This window comes from Tenrec ecaudatus, chromosome 13, assembly GCF_050624435.1.
Source record: "Tenrec ecaudatus isolate mTenEca1 chromosome 13, mTenEca1.hap1, whole genome shotgun sequence".
NCBI lineage: Eukaryota > Metazoa > Chordata > Mammalia > Afrosoricida > Tenrecidae > Tenrec > Tenrec ecaudatus.
Window position 1 is genome coordinate 123,677,602 of NC_134542.1, and position 6,807 is coordinate 123,684,408.

At 41.7% G+C, this 6,807-nt stretch overlaps 1 pseudogene; it reads right to left on the reverse strand.

Moving 5' to 3' along the window:
* Positions 1 to 284: 284 nt before the first annotated feature.
* LOC142424078 (nicotinamide phosphoribosyltransferase-like) lies at positions 285 to 5,464 on the reverse strand (annotated as a pseudogene).
* Positions 5,465 to 6,807: the final 1,343 nt, after the last annotated feature.

Below are 6,807 nucleotides of genomic sequence, written 5' to 3' on the forward strand. Positions count from 1 at the left end.
CCAAAGGGAACAACCATTAGAATTTCAGGTGACAGGATGCATGGAATGGTGGAAGTTAGAGTATATAAGATATTGAGGGTTTTTTTTGGTGGGGGGGGCAGAGTGGGGGATGGAGGGGAGAAGTGGGAGCTGATATCAAGGAGTTCAAGAAGAAAATAAAAGGTATTGAAAAGGATGATGGCAGCACTTGTACAATTATGCTTGATGCAATAGAACTATGCATTGTAATAATATCTGTAAGAGCCCCTAATAAAATGTTTTTAAAATAAATCCCTGCCAGTGTCCTATGTAATACTCCTTTTTGACCTTTTATTAGGATCAGGATCTGGATCTTTCAAGGCCACTTGCTACACAAGTTACCACATAACTACACATGAAGGAAAAATTTAAGCGATTTCTTCTTAACTTCTGTAGCAAAGTTCCACCACAAATAGAGGAACTATTTTCAATATGCCCCCTTTTTCCTTTCATGCCTTATACAATTTGCTTATAAGATGTTAATATCTACTCCATTTTCTTAAATAACTCTAAGGTAAGGTTACAGTAACTTGTAACCTTGAATTCTCTATAACAGGGAATTTTTTACCTAAAATATCCCAAAGCTTCAATACAGTGTCAAAGGATTTCCAGAGTCAAGTCTGATTATTAGTGGCACTTCTGTACTTCTTGATACTATTGCATTTCTAAAATTTTCACCCCATATTTTCTCACATGCATTACAAATGTCATAGCTATCGCTGATCACAAAGACAGGCCCTGATGAAAATTGGGTTTCTCTAACTTTAAATGCTTCTTTTCATGGTCTTTCCCCCAAGCTGTTATAATGCTATGTACTGCTGCTGTGACAGAATAGCCTGGAACAGGATCCAGGATTGGGGGTTCCATAGTACTTTTTATTTAAAGCAATTCCTGCTGCTCGATGTGTTCCTGTAAAGCAGTGGTTCTCAACCGTCCCAATAGCACGATCCTTTATTACAGTTCCTCATGATATGGTGACTCCCAAACATAAAATTATTTCGTTGTTACATTATAACTGTAATTTTGCTATTGTTATGAATCGTAATGTAAATCACAAGGTGTTTTCTGGGGCCTTAAGAGACCCCTGTGAAAGGGTCGTTTGACCCCCAAAGAGGTCACAACCCACAGGTTGAGAACCACGGCAAAGTTAACCAAATGAGCGGAGGCTCCAATGCCAGCAGTCTCTTGGGAAGAGAATCCTTCATAGCGAAAGCCATGTAATTTATATTCAAGACCATTTAAGTCGCAGATATTTCTTTTTTTTAATTTTAACAATTTATTAGGGGCTCATACAATTCTTATCACAGTTCATACATATACATACATCAATTGTATTAAGCACATCTGTACAGTCCCTGCCCTAATCATTTTTTTCTCCTCTTTTCCTTTTTTACATTTTATTAGGGACCCATACAACTCTTATCACCATCCATACATATACATACATCAATTGTATAAAGCACATCCATACATTCCCTGCTCCAATCACTCTCAAAGCACCTGCTCTCCACTTAAGCCCCTTGCATCAGGTCCTCCTTTTTTTCCCCCTCCCTCCCCTCTCCCCCCTCCCTCATGTGACCCTGGTAATCTATACCTCGTTATTTTGTCATATCTTGCCCTATCTGGAGTCTCCCTTCCCCCCTTCTCTGCTGTCCCTCTCCCAGGGACGAGGTCACAAGTGGATCCTTGTAATCAGTTCCCCCCTTCCAACCCACTCACCCTTCACTCTCCCAGCATCGCCCCTCACACCCTTGGTCCTGAAGGTATCATCCACCCTGGATTCCCTGTACCTCCAGCCCCCATATGCACCAGTGTACAGCCTCTGCCCTATCCAGTACTGCAAGGTAGAATTCGGACCATGGTAGTTGGGGGGAGGAAGCATCCAGGATCTGGGGGAAAGCTGTGTTCTTCATCGGTACTACCTCACACCCTAATTAACCCATCTCCTCTCCCAAACCCCTCTATGAGGGGATCTCCATTGGCCGACACTTGGGCCTTGGGTCTCCACTCTGCACTTCCCCCTTCATTTAATATGGTATATATATACATATACACATTTATACACACACTTATATCATTTTTTTTGCATGATGCCTTATACCTGGTCCCTTGGCACCTCGTGATCGCACTGGCCGGTGTGCTTCTTCCATGTGGGCTTTTTTGCTTCTGAGCTAGATGGCCGCTTGTTCACCTTCAAGCCTTTAAGACCCCAGACACTATCTCTTTTGATAGCCGGGCACCATCAGCTTTCTTCACCACATTTGCTTATGCACCCATTTGTCTTCAGCGATCCTATCATGGAGGTGTGCAGTCAATGATATGATTTTTTGTTCTTTGATGCCTGGTAACTGATCCCTTTGGGACCACTCGATCACACAGGCTGGTGTGTTCTTCCATGTGGGCTTTGTTGCTTCTGAGCTAGATGGCCGCTTGTTTATCTTCAAGCCTTTAATACCCCAGTCACTATCTCTTTTGATAGCCGGGCACCATCAGCTTTCTTCACCACATTTACTTGTTCACCCACTTTGGCTCCAGCCATTGTGTCGGGAGAGTGAGCATCATAGAGTTCCAATTTAATAAAAGGAGGTATTCATGCATTGAGGGAGTGTTTGAGTAGAGGCCCAAGGTCCTTCCGCCACCTTAATACTTGACCTATAAATATAGACACATAGATCTATTTCCCCATCTTCCTATATATATTTGCATGTACATGTCTTTGTCTAGACCTCCATGAATGCCCTTTGACTCCTAGCTCTTTCCTCCATCTCCCTTGACTTTCCTCCTGCCCTACTACCATGCTTCATTGCCACCTGGGCTAGAGTATACCTCTTCTCTAAGCAACCTTACCCTTGATCATTTCCCACCAGTCCTGCCACTCCCCCTTCTCTACCATTTGGGGTCCCATGTTTTTCCCTTGTACCTGGGTTTGTTAACACCACTGCGTTACCCCCCCTACCCCCCCACCCCAAGTCCCCCTGGAACTGTCGGTCCCGTTTTTTTTCCTCCAGATAGTTCATCCAGCTTGTCCTATTCAGACAGACCTGTGGAGTCACTAACATGCACGAAAACAAGACAGAGGAAAACAAAGCAACAGTATACAACCAGACAACAAAACAACAAAAACAAACCACTGACAAAGAACAGAACAAAACAGTTCACAAGAGAAAAGCTTGTAGTTAGTTCAGGGATCGTTTGCTGGCCCTTAGGAGCGTTTTCCAGTCCAGTCTGTTGGGGCACCACGCCCTGGCCCCAAAGTCCACTTTCAGCATTCCCTGGGGACCTTGCCACTCCATTCCCTTGCTGTTCCGCTGCACTCCCCAGTGATTTGCCTCGGTGTGCTGGGATCAGGTCAGGTGCAATTCCCACACTGTGTCTCCGGTGCTGTCCCCTGTATCGCCCTTAGTCACTGAGGGGCATCATGTCTCATAGTAGGGCCAGCCATGTTGTTCTCTCTGTGGACTGGCTGCTCTACTCAGGAACATCATCATCACGGCCTGGTGGGCCAGGCTGTGCTCCACTCTCTCCTCCTAGTCGCAGATATTTCTAACACATATTTAGCCAATAATGCTTTCTGCTCCCTTGACTTGGTGGCCACTGTGATTGGATACCAAGACTACACAAGTATAGTCTCAATCCAGTGTTGTAGATGTGTCTACTGATTCTGGGTGACCTTAGCACATGTTGTCTGGCAGCAACTGAATGGTCTTCTAGCCCCTGCTTGGAAATCTGGCCCCAGCTGGCCTCTGTTAAGAGAGGTTTTCAATACACACATATAAAGGAGGAGATTTATGTCCCATGAGCACTTGGCAGGCTTCCTATAGTGTTCCTTGGGAGACCTGATCAGAATATTAAACAGCCTGAGGGTAAAAGCCTTCCTTCATCTTGGTGTTTATTGTACAGTAGTGGACACATAGTATATTTGTCCTTTTGTGATCAACTAACTGCACTCAGCATAATGGTTTCCAAGTCCCTTCACATCATGTGGTGTTTCATAATTCCACCTCTGTTGTTCAGAAATGCATGGTATTCCACTGTGTGTGTGTACCAGAGGTTCTTTATCCAGTCTCATAATAATGGATATTTGGACAGTTTCCAGCCTCAACCAACATGGCAGAATCTCTTACAATAAAATTTCTTAGGCCAACCTTTGCTGCTCTCAAAACATATCAATGTACTCTGTGTTGTTATGTAAAGTCAATCATCAATGAAATTTTACTCACCAATGTAATTTTCAGTTTTCTTACAAGAATTAATCCTTAGCCACCATGATAACCATATGCTCACCCAGAAATAACATAATATAAACCCTGGGCAATAATAAGAAAATAAATTAACAAAAATAAAACCAGTCGCACCAGTCTCCATAAACCTCTGATCTGACCTCTCTACTTTTAATTCATCTTTGAGATCTTGCAGACCTTCCTTAAAATACTCAATTCATCTAAAAATCACAATTTTATATTGAGCAGCCAAAGTTCCAGGGACATGAGATATCCCTTTGAGTTTTTTAAATACATGATAATAGCCTTCAGTTCAAAATGCTTTTCCTCCACACTCTACAAAACACATACCTTACTTTTCTTTCTTTTTTTAAGGCTCTCTAAGGAAACTAAGACAACTGTATTGCTGAGAGAACTTGTTTGCAGCAATCCACCGATTTACCAAACATAAGTATGTACATTTTACTTGGAATAAACCCTTGCATATAGGAAATGCTTTGCTCCCTAGCTCATTGGCTCCAACTGGATCCTAGGCTCTTCTTCCCACTGGGAAAATCAATAAATCAGTATGGGACCTTTGTGCCTCTTCCACATCCCTAAATTTTGCTTTTGGGGAACATGCATGGGAGACCGCCTCAAACAACTTGAGTGAATACATATTTTTTTCTTTTTGTCCCCTTGTTTACCCAACTGAAAATCTGACAGCCTGTATACCTTGGTTGACTCTGTCTTCTGTGAGCCCAGCACAGCTTTCTCACTGAGTTATCTCATTGGGTTATCTCACTGGGTGTCCCTCATACAGTAATACATGGCCGTGTCCTCAGAGCTCAGACCGTTCAGCTCCATGTAGGCGTTACTTTTGGATGTTTCCCTGGTCATGGTGGCTCTGCCCTAGAACTTTGGTGGGTACCTTGTTCCACCATTACTAGTGGAGATCTCTCCTATCCACTCAAATCTGTGTCCAGGGGTCTGCCTCACCCAGCCAATAAGGTAACTGGTGAGTGAGTATCCAGAAGTTTTGAAGGAGATCTTCATTGAAGCACCAAGCTTCTGCACATCAGCACCAGACTGGACCAGGTGGACCTCAGAGTCACTGCCTGTTGAGTGAAGACAGGTGCACAAAATCAATCTAGAGTAGCTACAACCACTTCCTTCTCCCTGAGACTGGTGACCTCTTTACCTGTAGCTGCCACCACGAAGAACAGGCTTCTCAAGATCCAGTCCATGGTGTGAGAGCTCTCTTCTCAGGGTTTCTGTTGGGGAGGGTATGCTACTTAAGTGATGCGTCTAGAAACACATACATACTCAGATTTGATCTAGTAGATCTCTGATTGTATATTCATTAGATAGAGTATTTAAGTGGTAAGGCTTCTGATTAATAAATCACTTTCATGTAGAATTCTATCTATCATGCAATTCCCGAAATCCAATCAACAAAGTTGTTTTTTGAAACTTTTGATTCTTTGTGACAAACTTTGTATTTCAATCACTCACAGAAATTATAACTCCTGATTGTTCATGTGATTAAATATTAGACTGCAGCAGTTTATTAAAATTTTTCATTTTGTCATCTTAAACTTCAATAAACTTTAAGTAAGTCTTCCTTGGCTGTCTATGGATATTAACCTTTCACTGACTTTGAACATTGTATTTCAGAATGAAATGGTTTGGACAATGAATACATGATCATTTTTTCTTCAATTTGTCATTCCAGAAACAGTAAATCAGAAGAATATGGACCCCCTCAAAATTAAAAAAACATAATTACGGACCCCCAAAACAGCAATACTTATCCATTTAAATTTTGCATACCCAAGATATCAATATTCAACATTCTAGTGATTTATGAAAATTCTAAGTGTATTGGAGTCATACTTCATAACTCCATATTCTTATTTTATACACATTAATTTCTTTATCATCTTACGTTATTTAGTTTTTAACCTTGATTTGGATGAATGTTAACAGAGCCTATCTGCTTTCCTCTCAACAATCCATACCCATTTTGTTATATGTCATTGATTGCAATCCCCATAATGAGATATCACTTCTCTCACCCCATGGTTTCCAATTTGCATTACTTTGCTTTTGCTACTTATTCTGGCTGAGTATTTTGTATTTAGATAAATGTTGGCATTTTTTCAAATGGTCAATCATCCTGAGTGTGTGTTCCCTAGTGGCTTTCCCCCCCAAGCTATTTACTGTTCAGCTAAACATTGAGCAACTGGATTGAGATATGCCCCATGCCTGAAGGTTTTCTGAGGTCTAATCTCTCACGGATTCCACCAGTCTGTAGCCAACTAGTAAGCCTTGTCTTTTTTAAATGGTGTTCTCTATATTGCATCACTTTACCCAGGCCTTCTAAGGTAAGGGTAGGGAAGTGTGACTGTTTTATCCTTCCAAGGGCCATTTTGATATTAATGACCTTATTTGTGGGCCATGCAAAATTACTAACTTAAAATTAGCTTGCTATAGTTGCCCAAACATTTATTTAACCCATCCCTAATGTGATGGTTGAACCTTTACCCCTTTTATTTATTTCTCACAACCCCTTTTAGATAGGTCGATA